This window comes from Camellia sinensis, chromosome 14, assembly GCF_055761805.1.
Source record: "Camellia sinensis isolate YWXY chromosome 14, ASM5576180v1, whole genome shotgun sequence".
Lineage (NCBI taxonomy): Eukaryota > Viridiplantae > Streptophyta > Magnoliopsida > Ericales > Theaceae > Camellia > Camellia sinensis.
The window spans coordinates 109,458,455-109,470,851 of NC_138974.1; positions in this window are offsets into that span (position 1 = coordinate 109,458,455).

Genomic DNA, 12,397 nt, shown 5'->3' on the forward strand with positions numbered 1-12,397 from the left:
AAGATTCAGTAAGGTACACAATTATTTAATACAAAATTAAAGCCTCGACACAGAGGCGTAACCCGAACGACTTGACAAGGAGACGAACCTCGATACAACTCTAGTGTTGGTCCCTGATGGCTCACCTATATATATATATATATATATATAAGATAAAGGGGTGAGCTAACGCCCAGTGAGTAATATTAAAGTAAAGTGGTTAATGAATGATGTCCTTTATATTAGAAAAATATAATTCACAATTCTGAGATGTATCTTAAATCATTTCAAAAGAAACACTTATCAGTTCATAATCGATGTCTTTTCAGATGGAACACATATTTGAAATTGTTACCAAACATTTTACGTGGTACGTGGTACGTGATACTAGAATCACATTTCTAGATAGGACATCCATTCATGCATATAAAATAACACATTGTAACATGAGCCATATAGCGATGTAAACATTTGTAGTCATATCATATGTTCTGAACGACCTCGGGTCCATACATAACAAAACGACCTCGGGTCCATACATAATAAAATGGCCTCAGCCCAATCATATATCAAAACAACCTCAGGTCCAAACGTATCATATCGTATCATGGAGTAGATGGAACATACATGCCCCCACCTCTCCTTGGGCCCAATTCATGTTTGTATGGATCAAAGAGGTGACTCGTACGGACCCTAGAGGTGACTCACATTGTAGCACTTAGTTCCGTACAATACTTCGTTCCAACCAAAACGATTAGGTCTTAAAGACTGAACAATTCATATCACGCCATAGCATAAGCGGAACAGATAAACCGAACGGCCTTGGGCCCACCATATCATATTATAAATAATTCACATTTCTTGTTCATAGCTTATTTCACAGTTCTTGGAAACTTATGCATTTTGATCAAATGTAACATTTAGAGAATCATGTCACACACATAAATCAAGGTAGATAATGAAGAACATATCTTTACTATACTATTACTCATAGTGCTGGGCTTCTGGTAACGGTGGGACGATGTCCTCGTTTGGCCTACAAACACAATGCACATAATACAATATGAGAATATAACCAATCTCTTTCTTGTTCTTTAATCAATTAGCCAGGGTAGTTCTAAACTCATTAGTCCTTAATATGTTAAAATTCATGTCTCAAAAAATAGGAGGAATCGATAGAAAAATGGTTTAGACGAAGAAATGGTATAAAATCGGTACACAGAAAGTGAACAATCACCACTAATTTGAGTATATCTATTTGTGTACTTAGAATTTGAGAGTAAGGTCACCACCATTGGAAACTAGACTTCCGGGGCTTGAATTTAGGCTCAAGAATTACTCAAAACGGAGTCCGGATGCAAAAGATATGCTTATTTGAAGTTGGCTGAACAGAGCTGTCCCGCACGTGCGGGAAACAGGGCCGCACGTGCGGGAATTGCGCCGCACATGCGGGACCACGTGCTTTTTTAGCATAATGAACTTTGGTGTTGGAAATGGACTGCCGCACGTGCGGGAAAACCCGCCGCACGTGTGGCTCTGGGCAAAAACCAATCCAAAAATGGCTGTATGACTTGGAACCTCTCATTTTCAAAATTAAACTTCAATTTCATGAAAATCAAAGCCCAAAACTCTTTAAGACATGATAAATTTCACATTATTAGCTTCCACCAAAATTCATAACTTCAAAATACTACTCAATTTCCCAATTACAAGAACAAGATAAAGAATTAAAGCACAAATACATAGAGTGGACATGGTTTGGGGTCCAAAGCTCACTTAAATGGTAAGATCCTCTTTAGCCTCTTTAAGAACCATAAAACTCCTACAAGAAATTAGATTGAAGCATAAATTCATGCTATATACAAAGATTCAACATCTCCTCGCTTGGAGAAACAAAACTTATACATACAATCATAGATAACCCAAGATATTCACTCTTTAGCTCATGATCTTCAAGTCTTGAGAGGAAGAAGCTTACCTTAAGCCTTTACCATCACTTGTTCTTGCATAACCATAATGAATTTAAGCCAAATCTTTGAGTTCCTCTTCCCTTCCTACTCTTCTCCCTTCTTCTCTTAGAGTTCTCTCTAGAACTCTCTCCCCTATCTCTCTCTCTCTCTCTCTCTCTCTCTCTCTCTCTCGTGTCTCTCCCTCTTTCTCAGATATTTTTGGGCTCAAAGTAATGAGCTCAACTCATATATCACATATATATATATTTATATACACACATTTCTTTATATAAGCCTATCACAAATTGGGAGAGCCAAACGTGCCCTTACGAATCGTACGAAATCAAATTTCAATTAAACTTCCTAGATGACTCTAAAAATTATGCTGATCATAAATATGTCCTCTGTTCTGGTTTCTGAAGCCTTTAAGGCCTTCAAGGCCTTCAATTTGCAGTACATAGTTAACCACCCAAACATGCGTTAACGAATCAGACGAATTAAATTTCAATTAATTTTCCAAAGTAGCTCTAAAAATTCCCATTAACATATGCAAGTACTCAATTTTGATTTCTAAACCCATAAAGGTTGGCAATTTTAATTTTGAAGTCGTAACTCGATAGATAATGCTTCCATTCAAAAGATATAATTAATTTAGAGCACATTAACCCATAGGTAAATAAAAGTAATTCCTTATACGCACTTTGGGGTCGTTACATTTGGTATCCCATACCTCCCCCTAAACTTCCTGACTCTTCTGCTTGGAGCCCCTCATCTGTTCTTCCTTATATTAGATCACGGTCTCTAGGTGAGCTGTCACCTTCACAAGGTGACCATAATCCCTAATCATAGACCCAACCACCTTGAAAAGCAGCCCGATCCTCAATCTTTTCTCCAACTTGACGCAACGACATTCCTTTGTCGCCACAAGTTCCGATGTAAATCTAGAGAGGCTAGTAAAAACAACTTCAAACTTGGCTACAGGTGTGTTCCGTTGCTTGAGCTTTAGGAACTTATTTATGAACTTCTCTCTGGCACTGGGAGGCAACACTTGTCCTGGAAGGCGTTGAGAAAGGCCTTCCAAGTCATCCCAATGTGCCCTCGCACATACTTCTACCATTGACCCGCATCTCCCTTCAGTTGGAAAGAGGCCAAGGTCACCTTCAACCTGTCGTCCTTAATGCCAAGCATCTCGAATGCCTTCATCATCTGCTTAAGCCACTTATTTGTCTTCAATGACTCTTTTGGATCTCCTAAAAACTTATCCGAATTCGATCGGAAGAACTCCATCTTTAGAAAAGACGGCCCCGTCTTAACAATATGGACCTGGACTTGACTTTCAACCCTGAGAGTGTCTATAGACTCTCACAAAGCTCCAACCATTTCACGACCAAAGCACCCATGGCTTGTTGACCTGTTGGCTCGGCCACATTAGCCCAACCAAATCCCTCATCCTACACTAGAATATCATTCGATAATGGCACCTCTTGCCGCCTAGGCTTGCTATGCCTACCACCATTACGTCCACGTCCTAACATCCTAATAGGTGACACAATAGATTAACAAATTTAGAAATGTGCCGAAGCTAATTAACTCGTGTCCTAATACGGTGGATAACAAATAATTCACTCCACATAAGCACCTAATCTTATAAACATAAACGAATTTACTTTCTTGATAATGACCATCCCGCGACATTGCCAGAGTTCCAAATAGAAATAGCAGTGATCAAGTGCTCTTTTAACAGGACTTCTAGAAATTTGTAGGCCCAATCAATGTCTAAGAAATTAAATCCCAAACTCATTTAATCACATAAGCATGTTATCACATAGCATACCAGGTCTATTTCTAATATCATCTAGCGAGATAACCCATTGTGATAAAAATCACATCCTATGATCTCAAAGTATTTAAACCCGGTAGCTCTGATACCAAGTTATAATGTCCCAAAATAATAACAACCCATCCCATAATATTCCTTACAAGTGATCAATAACGTCATATTTTATATCCCATTTATAATCCTTGATCATACAAAAGATGACATATGCATATATACATTCACAAATCCTAGATCTTGAATATATAGCATATGACATGTGTACAAACATTAAAATAAAAGAAAACCCAAGTAATTATATGCCCTAATGGCTACATCTTTCCAGGTCAATACTCGCGTACATCAAAATGAGTTCAACTCAATACAATTAAAGCCCAATGCCTGTACAAAAATAATTACATCAAATAAACAAAAGGAAGCCCTTGGCTCTAAGCCCTCCCAAGTTATGTCATAGGTGGAGGCATATCATCAGCACTTGAAAGTTGTTTTCCATGTAGGGCGAGCTAAAACTTAATAGAGATATTTTAACGCAATATATGAATCTTAACGAAGCCATAAGGTGGATGAATATGCATGCCCATTGTCAAACATTTTACATTACCATATCAAAACAATGCAATGCCAAATTATATATCAATTTATGAAAATAACCCTCTTATATCAGAAAATAGAGCAATGAATACAAAACATTAGGAATCTCTAGGTATATGTCTGCCAGTAGGCTATATAGGCACTACCAAAGCCATTTTACCGATACTAACCAAAAGGATTGACACTTAATCGTGCGAGTTTCTGGACTTTCACCAAAGACGTATAGGCCAAAATAATAACCACAACCACACCCCTAACCAGATTCACCAAGGTATTTACCAATTTTTCTAAAAACAAAACATTTTCAATGTTCAAATATGAAACAATGCTCAATGCAAGATGTATGAGTAATTAGCTTCAATTCACCTAATCCTCATGCAACTTCTACAACAATCAAAGCTATCATCTACTGATAGCCCAAAACAGAAAATTCTATTCAATATATAATTTCCAACAAAAAATATAATCTCAAAAACTAAACCCTAACCTATTCCAAACACAATAATAACTCCTAAACAACCAAATTCAACTATCAACAAGCTGAAAATAAAATGAACAATAGTTAAGGATATGGATTCTTGGATTCAAAAGCAAGAAATGGGTCGAGTCTAAATCGGAATTGTTACAATTAGCGCCAAGCATTAGCTTCCACTTGTGAAGGGAAAGCCTCCTTCAAAGGTTGCTATCACCCTTGTGGAGTTTTCCCTTGGTCGATAGTTGCGGTGATTGTAGTTGTTGCAACAACTCTTTCCCACGGCAAGTGCAAAATGGCGGCACTGAGATAAAATGTTTTAGAAGCTTGACCCCTGCAAGTGTTTTCTCCACAACTTCCCTTAGTCATTTTATTGCATGAAGCCTATTCAGACCCTAGGCGGGTCGGACTTCGCTCAGCCCTCTAGTTGACCCACTTCCCTTAGTTTTTAGCCTATGCTCCTTTAATCAGACTTGCTCATCTAATAGATGTGACATCAGCACTTAAGTTCATACTTAATTTCTACCCCTCTACAACATTCTAAAGACTTACTTTTTTCTAAAAAAATCACATCAACATTTTTTTTTAAAAGTTATACACAAATTCAATTTCAATTATAATAACTAATTTTATATAGACTCCATTTGAGAAATACTTATTTTTCATATATTTTTCATTGTGTATTCAGTTTTGTCATTGTCAGATTTGTTTTATATAGTTGATATTTTAATTTAATTGTTATGATATTTGAATTTTTTTTAATTATCTCAATATACAAATAAGTAAATAAATAAGACCAAATAGGTTTAATTATGTGCATCACACTGATCAAATTAATTATATATATATATATATGTTTGTCTATCATGTTGATGCTTTAATATTAATTTATACTTAAGTTTTTTTATTTAAAATAAAGTTATTTATTGTAAAACATCTATATTTAATTCAAATTTTACATACCTATATACAATATGTATGAATAATTCAAAAAAAAAAAAATATTAAAGAAAAAATCAATACCCTACATAACTAATTTATGTATTTTATTCTTAGTCAATCACAATATATTTCTATTTAATCTTTTAAATAATTTTTGTGTAGTTCTATTTCTACATATTTTTATTTTCCAAATAAATATAAAAATAAATAATTAGAATTATTGTTATTTTTATATTATTCCCTCCATTCCAAAATAATAGTCCCTTTTGGAGAATCTAAATTTTTTTTAGTAGTACAATTATTGCACTTTAAAAATATTGGTTTTTCAAAATTACCCTTTGATAGTACATTTTTTTTGAGAATATCAATTGTCATAATTGTACCTTTTGTATTATTAATGAATTTAAAAGAATGGCAAAATAAAAAATTTATAGTATTTGAGTCCTTAATTTTTGAAAAGGGACTAATATTTTGGGACAATGAAAAATGGAATAAGAGACTAATATTTTGGGATGGAGGGAGTATTAAATTCTCTTTCTAATTTATTTATTATTTTTAATATTAAAATGAGTGCTTATTTTACTATCTTATAATTTAATATATATCATATTTATAGCACAATAGAACAAAAATTATCAAAATAAACAAATAATTTAACTAAATTTATTATAAATAAGGGAAAATTAGTCTAAAGTCCTTATCAATTTTTAGTAATGGAAGAGATCCACAATATTATTTTGTGATGTCTAAGGTCCCTCAACCTGACACCTATATATCACAAAAAAAATTGGCATACCAGAGAGCTGTGTGGCTTGCGTCTTCCTCTACCTCACACTGGTGGAGATTTGTAACCTCGCTCGACTCAGCCGCGTGTTCCACATCGCCTCCTCCTCTTCCTCCATCTCGGAATCCAAGCTTCCATCGAGCTACCATGATATTCTCGACTTAATTCCTTTGGAGAGACACCAAAACCTCACCAAGAAATACATCTTTGCCCTCCTCTCTCGTCTCTTCCCTTTGAACGATGGCAACAAGGCATGTTCTTCTCTAATTCAAATTCAAATTTATGGTCACAGAATTAGGAATTAGGGTTTTGGGTGTTTGGGAATGAGCTAATTTTCTATATAGTACTTGGAATTGGAACTTTCAGTTGGTTTTAATTTGGGGTTTTTGTTGAGTTTATTGTTTTGGTTGGGAATGCTTGAGTTTCTTCATGAGTGGTTAAGATTGAAAATGACAATTTCCTTCTGTCTTATTTTGGTTTTGAAGTAGGGTTATTTTGTGTGTGGTTTTGGGTGAGAAATTTGAAAATTTGGGTTTATGGGAAGCTCGTAATATGTGTTTTATGGTTTTGATTCAGTTTATTATTTGGTTGGCTTTGTTTTTCTAATAGTAATTTTCTCTAGTTTTATGGGAAAGGTTGAAAACTGCAATTTTGGGAGAGAAAATGGTACCTATTATTCTAGTTTTCTACATCACTGCAATATTGCATATTGTGATTGGGAAGACAGAGAAATTTTCTAGTTTGAACCCAGAGCAATTCTTGCGAAAACCAGAGAAATTCTTTGAATCGAATTTTCTATGGATCGATGTTGAGGGATCTTAGACAACCATTACTTTCTCAACATCATTTGAGAACAAGGCCTTTTAATATCTGATAATGTGTTTGTCAGTCAAGATCTTGAGGGGGAGATAACAGAGCATGTTTAGGCTTATGCCAACAATCAAGAATTGTTCTTTGTTTCATTTGGGAATTCAATGATCAAGATGGGAAACATCAATGTACTCACTGGAAAGAAGGGAGAGATTAGGAAAAATTGCAGGTGATTGGGTTGAGTTCTTGAGTGAAAATGGTGGTGGGTGTGATGTGTTTGATGGTGATTGGGTTTGGGATGAGATATACCCATTGTATCAATCAAGAGATTGTAGGTTTTTGTATAAATCAAGCTAGAGAAATTTCAGTACTCCATGAACGAAACACAGAGAAATCTATGCTAAAATTTCTCTGGTTTGGTTAAAATAATTTTCTCTGGTTTAAAATCATTGTGCTAAAATTTCTCTGGTTTGGTTAAAACAATTTTCTCTGATGATCTTATGTATCTTGATATATGCACGTTATGTATTTGTATAAATGTTTACTTTTTTGTTTAGTTAGTTTTGTTTTCATTGATTTTGAAGTAGCTCTTTTTGATTTGTAAATGATCTTATGTAATAGTGATCTACTCGGTGATCTATATGGAATAGAATGAAACTGAATTTTGATTTGGATTGTTCGTAGAAGTGAATTTCACCTCATTTACATGCTAAATGGAGTAATTTTCTCTGGTTGGTGATGATAACGTATTGGAGCTTGAGATTGTGAAGAATTTTTAGAAAGAGGTGATTTTCTTTGGGAAGAAATTCTCTAGGAAGAAAATGTCTAAAATTTCTTTGGAGAGAATTTATCTAAGTCCAAAGAAATTTCTAGAAATTATCTAGAGAGAATTTCTCTGGGAAGTCCAGAGAAATTCTTTAGATCAAATTTTCTCTAGATCGATGTTGAGGGACCTTAGATATTATGAAAACATTAGGTGTCGTTTATGCTATAAAATCTTAATACCAGGGACCTTAAAAAAAATCCCCTATATATAAATATTCAAGTAACACTTTTATAGAATGATAAGGTTAAGATTATTGAAATAAATAGTTTAAATTTAAATTTTATCTTAATTTTAAATTATTATTATTATTTTGTAACACATCATAATATAATACATCATGAGCTATAACCAAGTTATAATTTGTATATTATAGAATTTTCCGTTGTTTTTATTTTTTTCAGAATTTTTTTTTTGATACAAGTAAAATTGTAGCACTTGTGTCATTTAAACTATTGGACAGTGTATTTAATTCCTTTAATTTCATTTTGGGAGTTTTTAGAGTTGTTGTATTTTGCTTTGGAGGAGTACAATTCGATTTAGACTTGTTAGGATTGTTCGTTTGCACTTGTTTTCGTTGAAAAGTTCTTTGGGAACTTGAAAAATTTGCTCTGGTGTCGACACTAGTCTTCCTGGGGATCAACACCACCTTGCTGCCTTGCTCTTAGTATCTCTGCAAGTTTATAGGGTCGACACCATAGGTCCCAAGGTCGATTCTTGTTTACTGCTGTGTTCTGGGTGTTGCTACTGAAATATAAGGTCGACACCACTAGTTCCTAGGGTCAACTCTTGTCTTTTGTACACAGTAGTGTCTTAGCATTTTCTTCTTGAGGATCGACATCATTGTCTTGAGGGTCGACCCCTGTGAGTAAATTTCAAATTTTTTGGTACAGTTTGGGCCCTACTTTTTGGGGGTTTTGACTTATTCTTTTCATTGACTTTGGGGCTTTATTTTACTACTATAAATAGGCTCCAAACACACTTTCGTCATTATTTCTTTTCTCTCTTTTTCTCTTTTTTCATCTCTACACCATGAGTCTTCCTTCTCTCTCTCTAAACTCAACATTTTCACTTAAATCTTTAAATCAACTCACCTAAAGCTATCTTTTCACCTTAGTCCTTCGAGAAAGATTGTAGATGTCGTCAAGGGCTTTCTTTTGATCCAAGTAGTTTGTGGTTTCATCATTGGTGATTTTTGGATTGCTTTTTTTTTTTTTTTTTTTTTCGCTTCAAGAGGTAGGGATTTGTTTACTCCTTTTCAATACCTCGTCTATAAATAGACATGTGGTAGATTTTATTGCATAAAAACCATATTCATTATGGATTTCTTTGAAAGTCATGGAAAGGGATCTAGGGTTCGACATTGGTGATTGAAGTTGTTGAGTTGGTTGTTGTTTGGGTTAATCGAGAAGTAGTTTAATATGTTTATGTTGAGAGGAAGGAAAACCCTAATTTAATATTATTGACTTAATGGATTTAATAGGGAGGATGTTGAATAATCTTTTATATTTTATTAACATCGATTGTGTGCTTGTGTTAATATCTAAAAAGGAGAAGTAAGCATGGTATTGGAATTGTTTGGATTAATCATGCTGAGTGGGGTTGTGTTGTGGCTTTGGCATCAAGGATGTGGTTTTCAATTAAATGAAGAGAATGAATTTTTAGAAAATGATTGGAGTAGTGTGGATTGGAAAATAAGAAAAATTGGTTTTTGGAAAAAAATGAAATCATAACCCTTCGTAAATAAATATTTAACTTGAGGCCGGATTTTGAAACCTTTACATATTGTTATTGTTATTGGACTGAAGGTCTTATTAGAATTGGATTGTTGTCTTATGGGTATTTAATACATATGCTTGGAGGTTCTGTTTTTGGTCATAGGTGGAGGATGATATTGTTGTGTTAAATAATATTGTGTATGTAATATACTTGTGTTATTATACATTCTAGTATATTGAGATGGTTGAAAATGCTCACGCCCTGAGAATGAGAGGTACTATTACCTTCCAGCTGGCGCTTGGAAAATTAGCCATGCTTAGAATGAGAGGTACCAGTACCTTCCAGCTAGCGTTTGGAGAACTTGGCAGAGGTACCATTAGCTTCCAGCTTGTGTAAGGTAAATTGGCATTTCATTATGAAAAGGTGTATCCTTGGCTTACCGTACTTAAGGCAGGTAGAGCATTGTTTCGTTTCTCATTTTGTCTCGGTGTATCCTTGTATATCATGAGTAGGTGATGGTTATGGTTGGGTGAGATTGGGTTGTTTTTATGTGATAGTGTAGTAATCATTGTACATGTATTAATTTCGTATTCTTGTTAGGACATATATGTATGTTCATAGACGCATTAGATGAGTTGTTGAGAGTATTTCTTGACCATGGACTTAGGACCAAGGGAATGTGATGTATATATTAGAAGTGAATGTATGTTATGTTTTGTATTGGGCGTAAATAATGAGAAGTAATCGGGTTTTGTGAAAGTATTTTTAAAACAACCAGTTGTGATGTGTTATTTATAAATGGGAATGAGAAAGAAAAGTGAATTGTTTGTGTTGTTAGGTAAATTGAATGATTTTGAGAAAAGTTCCTGTATAAGCATATTTTCAATATAAACCGTCACATTATGTATATGGTATGATATAAAGCATTCATGATCATAACTATCTGTATGTTATTATTGTTTAGGATCATGTTGGGATTCCTACTGGACTTTATGTTTATCCTACGTTGCTAATTCTTTTCAAGTGATGCTAAGAAGTGTTTCAAGATTGAGGATCATCCTTAGTTGTTGGCCGCGAGGCCTTTTCTTTGTGGGCAGAATGCCATTGATGTAACAGGGTTAAACACTTTCCTTTAATTTAAAAGATGTTAGCCTACGCGCAATTTATTTAATTATAACTCTTGTTACATTCATATTGTATCCGAATGAGAGAATCTTTATTCATGTGTTCTTGTTAATGTAAAGAGTTTCCGCATGCTCTCTCTAAAATTGAATCTATAATAATGGTTTGGTAATAGAATTCGAGTAACAAAAAGCGGGATGTTACAAAAAATTCATGATTTTTGATAAATTTGATTGACACAAATGAGGATTTGATTTCAGGTTGAGAATATATATTTTTATTTTTTATTTTTATAACTTTGAAATAAATTATTTTTATGAGCCTTTTATATAGAATCACACAGGGACAAAAATTTTCATCAGCCATTAGTAAATTTGTTTGTATTTAACTTTCAATTGTTAAAATTTTTCACACATAAAATATTAAGACTCAAAATCAAATTTTCATTCAAAAAATAAATTATCATGCATCGTATGAGTCACCTACTAGTTACTAATATATATCTAACATAAGTAAGAAATAAGACACTCAGGTCATAACTTTAATTTAAAATTTTTTTGGTCAATGGTCTTAAATTTTAATTTTTTGAGGCCATAAATACTAACAATTTGAAAGACTATATTCTCCCTACCTATCTATCTATTTGTCACTATTTCATCCATCTGTCCAGTGTAACCTACATGTTCACATGTTACTTGTTAGTCCATCTATATGTTTATGTGTTATTTATCTGTTCACGTGTCCTCTATTTATCCATTTAATCTATCTATTAGTTCGTATCACCAGTCACCATCAGCTAATTTTTTCGATGACCAGTAATTTGGAAACAATGGGCATAAGTAAAAAAAATTATTACTCAAAATAATAATTTATCTTTCTTGTCAAATAATTTCATTAATCATATTTTTACAATCAAAATAAAACAATCCTTAAACCTAAGGGATAAGAAGGTGACAAAGATGTAGAGAAAAAAACTAACAAATTAATAAAAAAATTTATAATATTAATTATTAATATTTATAATATTTTTTTATTAATATTCATAATATTTTTTCACTTATCTATATTATATATATAACCAAATGTAGTTGTTTTGTTAAAAGCCTCCAAATATTTATTCCTAAATTCTCATAATTTTGAAACTCTTTCTTTCCTACGTGGCAACCTTCTTTGACTGTCTTTCATGTTTTCTATTTTTCTTCATTTTCTATTTGTTTGATTAATTATAATTAAAATTAATTTCATTGCTTATGGATAAATAAAATTAAATTAGATAAACATATAAAAATTAAAAATTAATTTTATAGTCTACAGATAAAGATAAAAATTAAACAATTAATTTTAAAAAATTAATTTCATAACTTATAGA